This window comes from Meleagris gallopavo, chromosome 3, assembly GCF_000146605.3.
Source record: "Meleagris gallopavo isolate NT-WF06-2002-E0010 breed Aviagen turkey brand Nicholas breeding stock chromosome 3, Turkey_5.1, whole genome shotgun sequence".
Lineage (NCBI taxonomy): Eukaryota > Metazoa > Chordata > Aves > Galliformes > Phasianidae > Meleagris > Meleagris gallopavo.
In genome coordinates, this window is record NC_015013.2 from 83653454 (window position 1) to 83672744 (window position 19291).

Consider the following 19291-nt stretch of genomic DNA (forward strand, 5'->3'; position numbering starts at 1 on the left):
TTTAATTTATCTCAGATTTGGATCCATTAAGGTTTATTTTGTTCATATTTTCCAGCTTTTATGATAACTTTGAGGCTGGCAAGTGAGGTTTTTTTGTCTTTATTTTTTGAAAGATTCTTACTGTGCTCACAAGACTTCAGGATAAATCCTTTTAAGCAAAATGCCTGTATCTTATCATGAGATGGCAAACACTGTCAATTATGTGTAGAGGAAGCTGGAGAAGATGAGGACTCCTTCAAATTACCTTATAGAAATGTCCATAGCAAAGAGGAAACACTGACTGCTTCTAAATACCAAGACGAGTTGAATGCTGCGATTCTGTGTCAGCCTTAAAGACAAGATCCACTCACTACTGTATATAACATTTAATCAAATACAAATGGTTCATGCTGTTCCTTCTTCCTAGCTCTCTCTTTGCTTTATGCCTTGGGGAAACTTCCCCTCCTCTGCAAGAATATTAAAGTAAATATATATTCTCAGATTTCAGAGAGCAGTAATTACAGAATAGAGAGATCAAATTTCCACAGCTTGTAATTTTCATTACTTCATCCCTTGCTCAGTGATGTGAACAGACAAGCTCCAAAAAACAGCTGAAGCCTAGTGTAGAGGGTTGATTTTACCATGAGAAGGGGAGGAGGGGAGATTAAGTAGGGTGGAAAGGGCTTGTGAATAGCTTCAGATGCACAGAAGAGGGGGAGAGGCAGAGTAAGGGATATCGCAGAAGAAGCTGTTTTTTACATAAATCCAGGGAATTCTCTTTTGACTGCCTGGCCCATCAGCATCCCAGTTAAACTGGTTGGAGGAAAAAAAATTGTGGAGAAACAACCCCCTCCCTTTGTTCATTAGAGGTGGCATAGGTTGTCCTGTTCTCTTGTTCCTCAACATGACAATATTATTCCTCAGAGAGAAAACTAATAGAAGTGGCCCTAACAGATTTTGAGATAAATGCCTTTGAGAATGAGCAGAAATTATAGGAAAATTACCCACCTGTAAGCTGCTGAGATCCCACAGCCCTCACTCTTCCTTTTGAATTTAGTGGGGTGAATTTTCCATTTATTATTGTTGTTAATCATGTCTCCTCACCATCTATCTGATCCCATTTGATCCTTGGAATTTAAGCCCATTTTTTTTCATTCCCATCAACAATGACAATGAAGATAAAAGAAGATAAACTAAAACTAGATCTTTGCTAGCTTCAGGGTATTCCCTGCTTTCTCCAGAAAGCCTTGCTCTGCCCAGAGTGAGAAGGACGGGACAGATAGATAGGATAGGACTGCTGTAGGATAGTGAGTGTAATTTAGCCACTATGCACATGATATTCCTATGGCCCTCATCTTGCTCACTCATTTGGTAACCTTAAGGATCAGTGGGTCATGCTCTATGGAAAGCCCAAAGCCCAAGAGCCTTTGTGGAGCAGGGCACTATGAAAAGGGAGGCAGCAGAGAAGAAGAGTTCTCATTAAAAAGAAAAAAGAAAGAAAAAAAAAAAAGAAAAAAGAAAAAAAAAGGGACAAACTAAAAACTTCACTTAACCAAAAACTCTCCATATAAATCTGCTTTGTATCTTGGAGTTCCTGTTAGTCCTCAATCCTAGATCTTGAAGTCTCTCTTCACCAAACACTGAAAAGAAAAGGAAAATGCAAAAGAAAAAGATCATCTCAGCCTACAGATCAATGAGTCCTTTAGCACAGAGAAACCAAGTGACTGGACAAGTGAGTCCTTCAGAAGAGGCAGACAAGGTTCCTTCCGGCTGGAGGGTTTGGAAAATAAGGTACAATTTCCTTCACTGTGGAGCATACAGCTATATGATACCCATCTGGAATTTGGCATGACTATACCTCGCCTCTGGTAAATTCCACTCCATGAAATACCAGCAGGCTCCACAGTGCGAATGGTGGCCCCAGATGCCCTATCCTCCCTTCTTTCCCCTCAAGTCTCCTCCTTCCCTTCATGTTGCATTGAGCTTATTACTTGCTGTTTACCTTTCTCCACAGCTGCTGGTCTGAATAGTTTTTCTTGTATTCCCACAATTACTTGGTTGATTGATTTGTCTGGGTTTCAGTTTTTAAGTTTGTCTAAGTGAGGAATGTCCCATGTTCATCCATAATCTACACATACATGCCCAGCTGTGTGGGATGGGAACAACTAGCATCTCTGGTGTATCATCAGCTGGGATTTGTAGTCATGGTTTGTCACTCTCTCCAGGTTTAATCCTGATAGTAAACAAAGCATTCAGAGCTCAAAGGTGGGGAAAATAAGATCTTTCCTTCATTCATTAGTCAAACAACATCCCTGACGTCAGTTACTCAAATTTCATGCTTTGTTTGAGTTCTTGGCTCATCAAGAGTGGGTGTTTTCATGTGTACATACAATTACAGGCAAAGTAGACATCCACTGTGTCACAAAGGACTACCTTGACCTCTTGTGCTGTATGTGACACATGATTCATTTGAAATTTTTCACAGGTGAGGCAACATCTCAGGTATTCCGAGCAGTAGGACATTTCTTCCTATGCCTCACACATTTGGATAGCAAGTTAGGTCACAAAGCTGGAGGTAGCTCTGGGAGCTGAACTGCTCTGTCTGCCATTTTGAAGGTTGTACTTAGGACATCCACTGTTGGACACCATCCTATAGCTCACTGAGAGCTTCTGTGTAAACCAATGGTGGAAAACCTGACACAGTGTGTCCTGGATTATGGTCTGATTTTTGCTTCGATACTTGTATCTTAGTTCATGCTTGTACTGCTTGTAGTACAATTATCTGGCAACCTCTGTTCAGGAAAGCAATCTGTATGAAAATGAAACATACAGATACACTTAAGGGGCAAAGTGAAGACAGGGAAGGATGAAGTGGTGGACTGAGGGGCAGAGGACAGGATGGGGCAGGACTTCTTCAGGACTACTTCTTCCATCAGAAGAGGGGTGGCCAGCAGGGACAGGGAGGTGATTGTCTCCATCTATTCTGCTCTTGTGAGGCCCCAACTGGAGTTCTTGTCCAGGTCTGGAGCCTCCAGTACAAGAAAGACAGGGAGCTGTTGGAGAGGGTCCAGAGGGGAGCTACAAAGATGATCAGTGGACTGGAGCGCCTCTCCTACAAAGACAGGCTGAGGAAGCTGGGCTTGTTCAGCCTGGAGAAAAGAAGGCTGCAGGATGACCTCATTGCAGCCTTTCAGTACCTAAAGGGAGCCTACAAACAGGAGGGGAATCTACCCTCTTTGAAAGGGTAGGTAACAGCTGGACAAGGGGAAATGGTTTTAAGTTGAGGGAGGGAAGATTTAGGTTGGATGTCAGGGGGAAGTTCTTTACCAAGAGAGTGGTGAGGTGCTGGAACAGGCTGCCCAGAGAGGTTGTGGATGCCCCATCCCTAGAGATGTTCAAGGCCAGGTTGAATGGGGCCCTGGGCAGCCTGGTTTAGTATTAAATGTGGAGGTTGTTGGCCCTGCGTGTGGCAGGGGGGTTGGAGATTCATGATCCTTGAAGTCCCTTTCAACCCTGGCCATTCTGTGATTCTGTGAATACCTGAACTGACAACATCATCACAGTTAGTGGGATGTATATAATAGCATGGTGTCAAGTGCTGGCAAGTTTGTCCTGTTTAGTGACCTCCATTGCGCATGAGACACATAAAGAAGAGAGTGGTTGTAGATGATGTGATGGATGTTTTGTCCTTGGCTGGATAGGGCTCTGATATGCTCTAGATGTAGGTGTCCCTGTTCATTGCAGGGGAGTTCAATTTGATGGCCTTTTAGGGTCCCTTCCAACTCAAACTTTTAATTCTATGATTCTATGAATATTCAGAGAATACCAGAATGGCTGAGGCTGGCAGGGACCTCTGGGTCCATCTGGTTCATTCAGAAGTTCCTGTTCCTGCTCAGGCAGGGACACCCAGAGCTGGGTGCCCAGGATCACATCCAGGTGGCTTTGAAGATCTTCAAAGGAGGGAGTCTCCATAAACATTCTGGGCAACCTGTTCCAGTTTGTGAATTCCCAGGGATTTCACTTCAATGTATGAACTTGCCTTGGATGTGACCTCCACTGCTGCTAAACTCTCGCTAATTTTAGGAAGAATCTTAATCTGAATTAAGCTATTCAGAAAAGATGAAGCTGGGTACCCTAGGTGTCATCACTTACAAAGCTTTATAAATTCCTAATCTTTTAAAATCAAATGTTTGTCCATCCAGCGGCGAGGAAGAAAACAGAAAAAAGAGATTCAAAATAGAAAGGACATGCTCTCCTCTCTCTTCCATGAACATTTTTGCTGAAGGGCTACAAGAGCAGTGGGGCAGGGGGGCTGGGTCGGACCCCAGCAGCGCTCCTCGGAGCATCTTCCGCCCCCGGAGGACAGCGCGCGGCGCGGTGCTCCGCGACATCCCCATCCTCGGGGCCGCGTGGCCGCAGCCGCTGGATGGCAGCATGTCCCTGCCGAGAGACCGCCGGGGCATCCGCCCTCCTTCCCACCGGCAGCCAGGCAGGAGGCAGGGGTGGGGAGAAATAAAAGAGACGAAAGTTAAGTGTTTTCCTTTGCCAAAGTCCTCCTTAAAAGCAGAAGGAAAAGATAATTACTCTGGATTGTAAACGCTCAGTGTTAAATGTCACGAAACAAAAGAGCCAACAGGCGTAGCAGGTTTTGAAGCATGGCATCCATGAAACGCCAGGGTGGGTTACCCCTGTCTGCCTCCATCACCTTCAGCCCCTGGCCTTGTGTTGGGTGGGGGGTCCTGACACACAGACCCCTCTGTTGTGGCAAGCAGGGGCAAGGAAGGACTGATTTTCTTCTAAACTGTCCTACGGAGCTGAAAGCCACAATTTGTTCTGCAGAAACACACCCTGGTTGTAAAAATCCAGCAGACCCAAATCAGCCTTGTGTGCTCTGGGCAAGAAAGAAGGAAGAGGACACACAGGCCTTTCTGTAACCTTTCCTCTTCCCCTTGCTCTTAGGCAGCCTGGGGCTGTCCAGATCTCAGCGGCTTTGAGAAGAGATTAGCCAGAGCACTCCAGGCTGCAGCTGCAGCTTCCTCTAGCCCCAGCCTGCCTCCAGGCTTTCCCATCCCAATGGGAGCTAGGAGCAAAACTGATCGGCGTCAGCTCTATCCGAGATCACTGTATCCTGCCAGAGAAGAACTGTGCTGGGCAGGACCCCCAGCCCCTTTCCTTATCTGCAATTGTCACCTTTTGCTCAGCAGTGACCGCAGCTCAACCTGTTCTCCCAGACCACACAGCAAACCTGCCTTGCTGTGAGCTGATAGCTGCAGCCAGCAGGTCTTGGATATATTTATCTTCACCCTGCCCTTTAGAAAGGCATTGAGAGGATCAGCATATTCTTCCTTGCTCACACTCATGCCATGGCCATCTTCTTACAGGCTGTTTCGGTCTACTTAGCTAGGTTGTATTCTGTCTCCAAAGTGGCAGAAAGGGGCTTTAGTGCTGTTTGAAATCAAACCCAAATTATTCTGTAATTACCACTGGTGCTTATAACAACATGAGGAATGCACTCCTTTGCCCCTGGGCACCAGTCCAGCCTGCCCCTTGCTTCCTCATCTGCTGCCATCCTCCTCTCTATCAGAAGTGACTGCCAAAAGCAGGATCACACAGGAGCCACCCTGAATTCCCCCTTGAACTCTGAAGGCCGGGGGCTGGGTCTTATGGCAGCTGCTTGGATTCAAGGGCTTTCTCAATTAACTGCAGTCTCAGAGGGCAAAACTGGGTGGGATGGGAGCAATGAATGACACTCTTTGGTGAAGTGCTGGTACCTCCTCATGGTCAACTATCTGCTCCATACAGCTCCCTGTTTGCCATCTTGCACAGACAGACCAGTGCTGAATGTAGGAATGCCCACATGGATGTCAATGTCTTGCATCACTCAGGAGGTCAGATCTGATGGCCCTAAATCTACACAGTGTTTGGAATGTGATCCTTAGTCCAGCAAGCTTGGAGGGCTTCACACACCTTTGCTCAGCCTGTAATGCCTGTGTCTCATGCTAGCAGAGATGGAGTTGATAAAATTGGCCAAATGCTGGCCTGAATGAAGTGGTATAAGTAACAGCACACATGGAAAAAGCTGATTGCTAGATGTCATCTGCAACCGAATACAGACCTCAGCTTTGATACATGGGTCAGTGCTATCTGTGGTCAGATGACAGGGAGAAGCTCACTGATGGGCATGTGGCCACTCAGAGGAGGAAAAAGTAAATAAATCACTGCAGCACTGGTGGGGCCAGACCAGGACAGCTGAGCCCATGGCTGAAGTGGAGCTGATCAGATGGCCCACATGCTGGGCTTCCTGGATCCAGAAGTTCAGAGGTTGTGAAGAAGAGGGGGTGTAAGATCAATGCAGGAGGCACAGAGATGTCAGGAGGCAGTGGTAACTGCTTGAGGAGGTATAGGTTGTGTGCAACTTTTGCTTGGGGCATCTCCCCATTCCTGAAAACATTCAAGAGGCTGGATGGGGCCCTGGGCAGCCTGATCTGCTGGGTGGCAGCCCTGCTCACAGCAGGGCAGTGGATCTGGTAGTCTTTAAGGTCTCTTCCAACCTCAGCTGTTCCACGATTCTATGATTCTATGACACATGAGTCTTGGCAGGCCCAGGAGGAGAGCTGATGCTGCCCTATAAATCCATATCTGAGTACAGTGGTTGGCTTTACTGAAAACCTTCGGGGTGTGGTTCAAACACTCTTCTCCCATAAAAACACAAGCACACACAAAAATGCTTCATCTGGGTGCTCTGCTTTTCTTTTTCCCCAAAATGCCAGAAGTAGCCTCGAGGGGTAGTGAAAACTGAAAGGAAAACGTTGCAGCTTTTTTAAAAATACCAGCTGTAGTTTGAAGCAGCAGCTAAAATCTAATTACAGTGCACACCCGGCAGTGTAAGGTGCCTGTGTGCTTGTTATAAAAAGCAGCTATAAAATCAAGGAAGAGTGAACAGAGGAGTATGTTTGACTCAAGGACTGCATGATCCAACATGCTCTTAGCCCAGCCAGGCAGCTTGCTGAACAAGGGATATTTGGAGTTTCGGTCTTCTCAGCACCCTCCTTGCAGTTGTTTCAAATGAAAGACTTGTCACGATTTTTAAGCTGTGAGACATTTGCTATTTATGGAGGATCCGTTTCCCTCTTCCCTGACCCGAGTTGGCCTCACAAAGTGCCAGCCTCAGCATTAAGTGGACCATTTCTATCCCATGGCCCTGCCTCACTCATGCCAACTGGGTTGGTAGGTGCATTATAAATAGCTCTCCTAGAAAGGTGTAACAGATAAAGGTTGACATTTGCACTCCTGAACTCCTCTGGTATTAAAATTTCTCAAATTTTGCCTGAAGAGCTTGCTGAAGTCTCCCGTCTTCAGCACTGTGTTCTTAGGGGCTGAGTATCTGGAAATCAGAGCAAAGAGTTGGCAGAAGTCTTTGCTATAACAGCAGGTAAGTAAATGAACATTAAGATAAAGAGTTTGGGAGGAAGAAAAACGGGTCTGGGTGACTTGGTATATAGCTCTTAATGTCAGCTATCAAGTACTGATTTGAACCATGGTGCTGGGCTATTTTCACCCAATTGTGAAAGACTGGTTATATTGAAATCATCACTCAATTTCTTTGAACTTTCTTTCACATTCACCAGCCCCATAGCTCAGCATCCCAAAAACCTAAGTCTTACAAGAATATGATGGCTTCTATGTCAGCCAGGACAGCGTTCAGATTTCAGAGCAAGGCCCTCTTAAGTGAGAAACAACTAATATCTAATTTTGTTTATTATCCTCCACTGCTGTTCCCTTGAAAGATAAGTGCTTTTTCATATGTAGAAAAGCAAATTTTATGTTTATTCTGAGGCCAAAACTAACTTTTCGATGCTTCCAGATGGATAAGAGCTGAGCAGAGGGTGTGAATGTAGTATAAGAGTCAGATGTTCATTCTTTGGTGGCTGTGAGGCAGGGCTACTTGATGTTCATGAAAGTAGCAACAAGGATGAGAGTAAGGGCAAGGCAGTGACTCCTGTATCTTCTTACCTTATTTTTATTTTCTCTATATCTGCATTGTTTCTGAAGTCTTGCAAAAGGAAGATTTTTTGACGGTTCCACGGATGTCAGCTGATCTCAGGATATAAATGGCGATTTAGAAGGGAAACCAGGCAAAAATCCACCCTCTAACTTTTTTTGTCCTATTTGGAAAAGAAACAAAACACAAATTGCTGGTGTAAAAAATAACTACATCCTCCTGGAACCCGAGCACAGAATTCTGAGTTAAATTCCCCCAGGTATAATACATTAAAGCACTCACTGATTTGCTTATCAAAACAAAGAATGAGTATGCACATGCCGGGGGTGGGGCACTGAGCAATGGAGATGTCTTCCTATGGAATGGAAACTCTGAGTTTGAGTCGGTAGTAGATGCATGCCAAAGGCCACTCTCTTCTCCTCAACTGCTTCTGGTCCTGCAGGCTAGGAAAGTCCAAATAAGCCAAACCGCGTTAGTCACATAGCCCTGTCTCCTCTTGATGCACATCAGCGTTTCTAGTTTGCATGGTGCATAGACTTGAGATTGACCTTTGCCATGCAGGCTATCATACATGAATAACACGGCCTTATCCGGAGCTGTAGTCTCCCAGCTTTCCATAGAATCACAGAATCATTAAGGTTGGAAAGACCACTAAGATCATCCAGTCCAACCATCAACCCATTGCCACCATGCCCACTAAATCATGTCCCTTAGTGTGATATCTACTTTGTTCTAGTTGTGCTTAGTACACACTGATCTCATGCTCTGGCTCTTACTTGACACAGAATTGCTTTTTACTTGTTTCGTTTTGTGTTTTTTTTTCTTTAGTTCATTTCCTTTGCTTCTGTTTCTTTGCCTGGCCCTGGCAAAACACAGAACAGACAGAGTTCTGAACAGCCATTTGGGAAGAAATCACTGGAAGTTTAAAGTAGAGTCAGACATAAGAAGCAGATATAGTACTCACAATTTCCCCTTTTTTCTCCCCAATCTCTGTTGAATTTCTGCGGCACTTGCAGCATAGGCCATTCAATCCACTGTAACATGTGGGACAAGGCAGCTCCATCTTACACTTTTCTGTACAATTAAATTTTACAGGATGAAATACCATTCCTGCATATTCCTTGTGCACAGTCCAGGATCATTGGTGCTTGCCATGTATCACAAACTCTGATAGTCTGTTCTGATCACAGAAAATCTAAGGAGTTGGTGTTATAACAATCCCCACTTTCTATTTCACCACTGACCCAGTTTGGTAATTACAACATTACTGAGTCACTCTTGTGTTTGGCAATGGATGTCATATGTTTGAGTGATGAGTAGCCGCAGATGTTGTGTTTCACTTTATTTAACATGAACTCATGTGAATTCAATAACATCTAATCTACCGAGCACTGAATGAATCATGCAGAACAGTTTGTAAAACTCCTAGATATAGCTTCAGAGTACGCAAGCTATTTTCCTGGAAGAAGTTGCATAGAATTTCATTAGCTGCATGAATCTGGTAGGAAGCTCTTCATGTACGATGTATTGTTTCTCTGGGATTTTAAATGTGTTGTGTAAGTCTGCTGATGCAATGCTTGTCCTTTAATATGACATTATTAAAAAAAGAAAAAAAGGAAGTTATTTTTATCCTGAATGGGTTTATTTGGAAAATATTAGTACAAACATACTCTTCTTGTATAGCATCTCCAGCTGATTTTATGTTGCTGAACATTTCAGTTGCTATGCTCTGACATTCAGAGCATATTCAGCCTTGCAGGACAATTTAGCAGTTGCCCTGAGAGGATCCTTTAGGGAAGAGAAGTGGTTCGTGGAAAAATATCTCATCCTCCACAGAATGAGCTTACATTAATAGAAACCATAGAGAACTCAGAGTGAGAAAGAATGTCCAGGATATTTAGCTGCATTCTGTGTCTCAGGACAACACAGTATGTTAGACAATGGACCATTTCCTACACTGTACTGTAGGTGTTCCGCAGTGACCACAAACAGTGAAAGTCTAGTTTGTTTGGTTTTCCTGATGATTCAGGGCTTAGGGCTGTTCCTTTTACTTCTGTTATTAACTTTTTTTTTTTTTAATTTTTACAATCATCCCTCACTGAGATATCTCTTCTACTTTAAAAGATGCAAAGACCAATGATCTTAAATGTCTGCCTGTCAAGTCCTTGCTCAGAAAGTCTCTCTAGATTCTGTATTTCATGTGGTCAGTGCCAAGTAGCCAAGACATGTTTAATCTCCGTCAAAGTTGCAGGGAACCATAAGCTCCCTTTCAAATGGGAGCACTGACCCAATTATCTTTTCCTCTCTGCTCCCTCCTTGGTACCTGCAACAAATCGAAGCTGTTTGATGTCAAAGCAGAATTTGAAGAACCACTGTAGAGTGACAAAGTGTTGGTTGGGTCATTATGTAGGTCATCTTTTCCGTATTGCTTCAGACCTTTAAACTAAAGAAGTCACAATTATAGTTATTTCTGAGACGCACTGTGCTGGAATCCAGCTTTCCCACCATCATGACATGTATTGTTTCAGAGAAGGAACAGAGAGTTGGCTATTTCTAGAAGTTGCCAGGTGCTCTCACTTTTGAATACGGGTTTGAGGGACTAACTGTCTTCTAATCACCATTGAGGGTATTGGTCAATTTCTCCATTGGCTACAAGGTTGTACATGCTTCAAGCAACTGGGCAGACTTTGACATTTAGAAACAAAAATCATTTTTAAAAGTGGCAGAAAACACATCAGTTCCTACTTGAGTAACTGGATGTTTTCTCGATGAAAATACTTTTTAAATAGCAAAGAAACATAGGGAGAACAGACAGGAACAAAGCTTGTCTGCGAGGTACCAGACTGGAAAGCTGTCACATTAGTGCTAGCTACTATCTCAGCTTTCATACAGCTTCCATCATAAATGTTTAATTTAGTTTTTTCTTCGATTACATTCTTGCATGGGTAGACAGGGAAAAAATGTCAGACTTGCAACATACTTCAACATGGGATAAAAATGTTGGAGGAGCCTCTCTGGACCAAGTGTCTTCAGTAAGTAACTAAACTGATGAGCTTTTAAAGAATTAATGACTTCATAAAGCTGTTTTTCTTGAGGGTGGCTTTTGATATTTTATTGGGATCTCTCATGTATTGTTTTGATTCCAAACAATCTACATTCAAAGGCAGATAAATAAAAAATTTTAAAATGATATTTCAGAATATTTTGAAAATATGTCCTTACCTTTTTTGAGATATAGTGTCCTGGTCCAGTTAATGAGGAAACAAAAGGCACAGAAAAAAAAACACTTACTGAAATGGGAATGAGAATCATATAAGATACAGAACACAAGTGATGCTTTAAGTTAAACTCCTCTGTCCATGCCAAGCTCCTCTAGGAAATGTAAAGGCTCCAATGAATTTTGAATATTCAACACTTATTCTGAAAGATCTCTCTAGACCATTCTTTGAAATTAAAGTTCCAGGACTTATATAGAATCGTAGAATCGTTAAGACTGGAAGAGACCATCTAGTCCACCTGTCCACATACCACCAATATTGCCCATTAAACGATGTCCCTCAGTGACCCATCTCTACACTTCTTGAACACCTTCAAGGATGGTGACTCCACCACTGCCCTGTGCAGCCTCTTCCAATCTCTCACCACTCTTTTGGACAAGAAGTTTTTCATGATATCCAACCTGAATCTCTCCTGCTGCAACTTGCGACCACTCCCATTCAACCTATTATGTAATAATCTGTATTTTCCTATATGTAATTTGCCTACATGCAATTTGTCTATATGCCTATATGTAATTTGTACTGGTTATTTATGTTTCAGTCTGTCACACAGGAAGGTTATAACTGTGACACTGAAAGCAGCCTGCTCTGTAGTAGTGACCTGTTTGTCTCATTTGATGTAATTTGGTCCAGTCAACCACATGGACAGCCTCACAATGAGCACAAATCCCTGGATGCAACTTCCCTCCAGCTATTCTTTTGCTGTGGAGCACATAAATCTTTTTCTATGCTCAAATTTTCATAAAAGTAACCAGCCCATTTCTTACCTATTCCACTGTCTATGTATTTAATACAGACAGACTGAAAAGCTCTCTCTTCTACTTAGGTAACCCTTAACACTTCCGTACAGAGAAACAATATCACCCTTGCTTCAAAAAATATCATTCTGTATGGTAAGAGACCTTGAAGAGCAATAGTAATTATAATAGTCAGAAATGAAAGGACTATGAAAATACATACCCATCCTTCATCTGAACTCAAGCTATCTTTACTTGGCAAGTCTGGAGATTGCATAGATTGCCTTATTTCTTTTTTATTTCTAACCCATTGGATTTATCAGAATGAAATATGAGTGAAATGATAGAATTCAGACCTTGCAGATTTCAGCCATACTTCTGCCTGTTCAGGAGATATCTTCCACGTGTTATAATTATTCTGCTCAATTCCACCACACTTCCAGTTTCTACTCCTAGTAATACAACTCACCTTCAAAGTACGCAGTGACAAGGGCAGTTCATGAGGACAGCTGGGCTCAGTGAAGACATCTTTGCTATGTAAGCTTAATTCAATGTGCATAGAACTGGAAATGTTTTTCTGAAGGAGCTAGGGGTAAAGCTGCATCCTACACAATGTTAAATAAAATGCAGAATCTGGACCTTCTTCTGATTACTCCTTTGAAGAATTCTGTTCACCTCAAATTTTGGACACGGAAAGTAAAATGATGGTATGATTTAATGTTTTCTTATAATTGAATTCCATGCAGCAGGAGAGAAGTATAGAGAGAAAATTCTCACTTGCTACACCAGAGGCTTCATTATTAACATTTCAGTGAAAAAACAATGATTACTACAGAAAGCAATTAGGTAATGACTACTGCAGTGGGAAAAAAAAAATAAATAAATAAACATAAAAAGCTGACAAGTTTCATGTAGTTTGAGCCAACTCATTCTGCTTCACAAGTGGGACACTCTAAAGTTATATATGGCCAGCTCCCATTATGCAGCTAACGAAAGACGATTTTTAATCAATAAACAAATAAATCAGTTGTTTTCATGCATATGTTTCTTTTTCCTAACCCACTGACATAGCCCCAGTCAAGAAAGGCCAGGTATGAGAAGAAAAGAGATTGTTCTTGACTTCTTAACTGAGGGCTTTTTCTTGGGCAAGGCCAAGGTGCATATAGCTAATGTAGGTAAGATCACAGTTTCCATGCTTCCTGAACAATGCTGCACTTAAGTCTCTAATACCAACAACTTTTCTTAGCAATGCATTACAATTTGTACATCATGGAACAGATAAGATTTTGAATTTAGCCTGCTGGCTGTCTAGTCACACAATTAAGCATTTATTTCTTTTTTGACCTTTCCATTGATATGAAATATCAAGGTAAGCCCAAATTAGGAAGCTCTTCCAAATGGTCTAGTTCAATCAGAAGTCATGGATTTGTTGCAGTTGTTCCTGTTTGAGGTTTTATGCTGCGTGTGATCCAAGTGGTCATGGATCATAACGGTACTTTCTGGTCTTAAATCTGCTAATTTCTCCTCAGTCACTCCATTTGTTACAGGAATGTCTCAGTCTTTTACTCTACTAACAGTCAAAAATTGGATAGAATTGAATCCTTCTGTCTTGAAATATGAATTTTATATATATTTATATATTTATCATGTATGATTTATGCTCAAAAATTGTACTCCAGATAAAGCATAGACATTGATCATTATTTTTTGAGCAATTGCTTATAAATTTAGTAAGCTGTCTGCCTTTTTATACTTTTCAGTCTGTTCTCATTATAGACGTGGCAGAAGGCTTTGTAGTAAATTTGGAATTTGCTGAGTGAGAAAATGAAGATTCATACAAAGCTAAATTGAACAAATGGTGAATAATTGATTTAACTGACCTGACAGCTCACACTGTGCTTGTAAATAATACATAACTTTTTACTATTCTGATAATTTAGTATTCTGTGCTTCTAGATTTCTTTCAGTAAGTTACCATAAGGAGCAAATGATCTTTGACCATCCTAAAAAGGCAAAAATATGCTTACTAAGAACATTCTGGTAGCCAGGTGGAAGACAGCAATAGTCTGATATAGTGCTGATGAAGCACCTTTGTAAAGACTCTCTGCCCTTTTGCCTTTTGTCTCTAAGATACTGTTTGTTAGATAGCCTCAATATAAGCATTTCTTACTGCTCTGTCAGCCATCAGCTCCTGGAGTCAGACAGGCTCTGCAAAAATTTACAAAGCACCACTGTAGTGAGCAGGATCACAGTGTCTTGTAACAACAAATGCAGGTGCCTGTTCTGTATTTCCTTTTCTTTCAATGTGTAAGTTTGAACCCTTCAACAGATGCAGAAACACAAGCTGTTGTTAAACCGGTTCTGAAAGTACACATGCGATTGTAAGTTGATATATGTGTCTGATAGCTTCATTGCCTTGTAACTACTGAAATAATCTGCACAATAGAAGCGTGAAAGGCAACCACTAGGATCTGGCAGCTTTCCATACCCAACTTGCAGGAGAACAGCCAGTTACAAAAAAGTATGGAGCAGTGGTGAGCTTAGCCTGCTTTTTTATTCAGAGGATCACAGGATTACAGGATCGTAGAGACTGGAAATGACCTCTGGAGATCATCTAGTTCAACTCCCTGCTAAAGAACGTTCCCTACACAGGAAAGCATCCAGACAGATTTTGAATATCTCCAGTGAAGGAGACTCCTCCACCTCTCTGGGCAGCCTCTTCCAGTGCTCTATCACCCTCAAAATAAGGATTTTTTTCTCATGTTCCTACGGAACTTATTATATTCCAGTTTGCGTCCATTGCCTCTTGTCCTGTTGCTGGGTCCACTGAAAAGAGCTGGTCCCACTCAATTGTCTCCAGCCTGATAGATACTTATAAGTATTCATAAGATCCCCTCTCGGTCTTTTCCAGGCTGAACAGCCTTAGGGCTCTCAACCTTCCCCATAAGGATGCCCTCCAGGCATCTCTGCAGTCATCCACTGGACTCTCTATAAGTTCTCTGTATTTCTTGAACTCAGGAGCCCAGACCTGGACACAGTGATCCAAATGTGGCCTTCCAGGGCAGAGGAGGGGGGGAGGAAAACCTCCCTCAACCTGCGGGCCACTCTCTTTATAATGCACACTGCTGAGTTGACCTGCTGTCCCCCAGGACATTATTCGAATCTGTCTGCTCACCACTGAAATATGTCCACTTGGATATGGCAATGCAACAGAGAACATAAGGATTGAAGAAATAGTGATACCACATCACCTGTCGGAGTGGCCAGCTGAAAGCTCTGAGAACTGCATACTGCCCATCAATCCAAAAGAAAATTCTCAGCAAAGGCAGTGGGAAGCACAGACTGTTCCAAAACTGGACTACAGTTCTCACTTTTGGAGAGAAGAATAGTTATGTGTACCATTTTGCATAATCCTTTTTAACAATATTGTCTGCGTCGAGTTACAATTAGTACATTCTAGCTGATGATAGCAAGTTTGCTGATGATACGAAGTTGGGAGGATTGGCTGACATGCCTGAAGGCTGTGCTGCCGTTCACTGAGACCTGGACAGACTGGAGAGCTGGGCAGTAAGAAACCAGATGAGGTTCAACAAAAGCAAGTGTAGGGTCTTACAACTAGGGAGGAATAATTGCATGCACCAGTACAGGTTGGGAGATGAGCTGCTGGAGAGGAGCTCTGCAGAGAGGGACCTGGGCGTCCTGGTGGATGACAGGTTGGCCATGAGCCAGCAGTGTGTCCTCGTGGCCAAGAAGGCCAATGGCATTCTGGGGTGCGTGAAGAAGAGCGTGTCCAGCAGGTCGAGGGAGGTGACTCCCTCCCCCTCTACTGTCGCCCTGGTAACGGCCTCATCTGGAGTACTGTGTCCAGTTCTGGGCTCCCCAGTACAAAAAAGACAGGGATCTCTTGGAAAGAGTCCAGCGGAGGGCCACAAAGATGGTGAAGGGCCTGGAGCATCTCCCCTATGAAGAAAGGCTGAGTGAACTGGGTCTGTTTAGCCTTGAGAAAAGACGACTGAGAGGGGACCTGATCCAGGTCTATAAATATCTGAGGTGTGGGGGGCAGAGTGGCGAGGCTGCACTGTTTTCAGCAGTGTGTGGAGACAGAACAAGGGGAAATAGCCAGAAACTGGAGCATATGAAGTTCTGCACAAATGTGTGCAAGAACTTCTTTAGGTGAGGTGACGGAGCACTGGAACAGGCTGCCCAGGGAGGTTGTGGAGTCTCCTTCTCTGGAGATGTTCAAGTCTCGCCTGGACGCCTACCTGTGCAACCTGGTGTAGGGAATCTGCTTTGGCAGGGAGGTTGGACTTGATGATCTCTGGAGGTCCCTTCCAACCCCTAAGATTCTGTGATTCTGTGATTCTGTATTCTGTGAGAGCTGAAGCACACACATAGCTAAGAAATGTGAAATTGTGATACCCAGTGAACTGAACTGAACTGAAATTGCTGCACCTCTTTCATTTTAATATTGTATCATTTTTATGCCTAAAGGTTGGTGTGCAGGGTGGCTGAGTTAAAATAGCTGCAAAAAAATTTCAGGGCTTGATTCCATCTGCTTTCTTTGAAAGCAGAAGACACCATTCTCCTCTCCATCAGACAATTTGTGTGGAAGGATCTACCTGATGTCCATAATGTTCATTCTGCCCTCTGACTTTTGAAATTTATTTAGTCTAAGTGTGTGAAAGACCCAAAGTAGGTGGAGCATTTGGTGTGTATGTAAGTAGCCTGGCAGAAAAGGATGACGGGGAGCCACGAATAAGGAGGCTTTTCCAGGTTGCATCCCTGTGCTACAGCCTCTGTCCTACTTGTCTTCAGGCAAATTGGGATCTGACAGATAAGTCGTACAGCAGAAGAGAGGATGCTGCATGGTGTCAGATAACTGTGTGAACTCTACTCCAAAGAGTGGTGAAGGGAATTCATTGCACAAGTCTCACCTTCAGAATTCAAGACTCGGCCAGTCCTCATATTTTAAGGCTCCTCATTTTTCTTTTTGTGTTCCCAGATTGTCAGTTCTCCACTCCAGCATGAATAAGGTTTTTCTTTTAAACATTCACACATGGAAACCCCTGAGAGAAGGAGAAGAAAATTAGGGATTGCAGAGTTAGCCATTATTTATGCTCAGTTACACCAGTTTGGTGCTGATAAAAGACGGAGCATCTGAAATTAGAATCACCATATTTATGGCAAGCCACATCACTTAGTTTTGATTGAATGGGACTGAAGCTTCACTGATGGGGCCTACAAAACAATCATGTTTTATGTTAAATGGATGAAGAGAAGGAAGGCAGAGAGAAACTTATAAAAGGATATCTGTAGGGCCTTATGGACGCCTACAGACACTCTGCAGTGCTCTGCAAACTGACGAGCACGACCTTCCCTCTCACAGCATGTTCTCAAGGGAAAGTCCATCAGAAATCAGTATCTCTTGCCTTTCCTTTTATCATAGGCTGGGTCAAGTAGATTGGACAACAGATACGACAGTTGACTATGCAGTGATGAATTTTTCATACTGATTTCCCAGCAAAGATTAACAAAATATTTGGGGTTTGTTGCAACAGCAAAGATTAACAAAATATTCGAGGTTTGTTGCAACAACCTTCTATTTTATGTACATACCTGAAGTTCTCCAGTCCACCCCCTTGTATAAAGATTTATGCTTTTCTTACAGTAACGTGGCACTGTCTTGTTACCCCATTTTCTTCTTTGTATCTGATTTCTTGCCTGATTTCTGGGCTCTCTGTGAAGGCAGTTCTCAGAATGTTCTCTCACAGTAGCATGAACAACAGCAGCTACTGTTAGGCTCCAGTGTGAGTTGCATGGGTCTAATCCAGAGTTAGATCTGGGTGAGTAAATAGTCAGGCTTGTTTTTCTAGGATTAGGTTTTGCTTTTATCTTGTAGGTGTTTATGTTTCCTGATGCCATGTTTGCAGGCAGGAGAGAATGAACAAAGTCCAGATCCTCTGGACTCTGACCCTAGAGGAATGGCCACTTCCCCTTTATACAGCAAGTTTGCTGCAGCCCAGTATTCCCTTCCTTCCCCAGCACCAGGGACAGTGTGTGTTATTCTGACAAAACAGATGTTTTACCTAAAAGCTTTTGAGCCTTACAAATGAATCCCAAATGCATCATCTGCCTCAACTAACAAAAGGAACTAAAACATGAAAAGAGAGCTGAAGTGGGGAATGCAGCACTTTGATACCGTTGAGAGAATGAGAGGGAAAAAGGGCCAACACTATTTTAAGATCACAGAGGAAAGGAGAGAGCCCGCAGTGGTTTTCTGGTCAGCTTGGAACAATAAAACAAGGTATTAGGAGAAGTAAAAATGTCTTTTGGCATTTTCAAAAGACTGAAAACCAAAACATCCCCCACTTTATATACCACATTCAGAGACACTGAAGCCAAGTGTGACAGTCCTTGGTGCAGACAAGCACTCTGACACTCATCTGATAGTGGCAGCACTGCTCACACCAATAGTTTATTTCCAGTGTGAAAAATTATACTTGTTCCTCATGTTGCAGTTTATAGATGCCTGACATGCAGACCCAACCAAATACTAATCTAACATATTTGAGCCTTCTCCTTTGAATTGAGATCAAGAAACGCTGGAAGGGCTTGTTTTTCTCCACTGACAGTGAATGGCAAGACCAGTTCTGCTGTATGTATCTCCTCTATAAAGATCTAAAAACCCAGAGTATCTGACTGGGTTTCAAAACATTTCTGCTTAATTAGAGGCCTCTTCATGTAAAATATTTTCTTCTGTCCTGACAGGGTGAGATTATTTCTCAGAACTCCATTTTTTCACGTGTAAAGAGATGGCATATTTATTAATTTCTATTAATTTGGTATTTATACAGCATTCTATATGTGTCTGGTGATTTGGCAACATATGAAATGCAGTTCCTGATCTTAAGTGTTTCCACTGTATTTTTTAGATAATACTGTAAAGGATAAAATAAAAGGCCACGAAGAGGAAAGAATGAAAACTATGAAAATACAAGACCACAAGGATGTTGGATGTTCAAGGCATGTATCTTGGTTTTATTCTTCTATGTAATACAGATTTGTGATTTATAAAAAGACCTATTAATATGCATATATCACTTAGGGGAATGATTGTATAGAAGAAATATGTCACTCAAGTCAAATAAAATAAAACCAGTATCACAATTCCAGAAGTTCTGGCACAATAGAGAAAGTAATTCCTTTAGAAGGAAAATCCCGATGAGCTGAAGATTAGATATTTTTCATAGATCATTAAATCATTTAAAAAATGGTGATCTCTTCCTCCCTCCCCC

General features: G+C 42.6%; 1 long non-coding RNA gene across 2 annotated transcripts; it reads right to left on the reverse strand.

The window, feature by feature from the left end:
* LOC116216489 lies at window positions 1-17918 on the reverse strand. Of its 2 annotated transcripts, none has more exons than XR_004159335.1 (7): window positions 17613-17918; window positions 16931-17062; window positions 11204-11223; window positions 10305-10424; window positions 8264-8424; window positions 7993-8144; window positions 1-1619 (listed from the first exon to the last, which is right to left on the reverse strand). It is a non-coding gene; the product is annotated as an uncharacterized LOC116216489 (long non-coding RNA). The 2 variants fall into 2 exon arrangements; XR_004159334.1 differs by lacking the exon at window positions 1-1619 and adding an exon at window positions 7277-7363.
* Between the last annotated feature and the right edge of the window lie 1373 nt (window positions 17919-19291).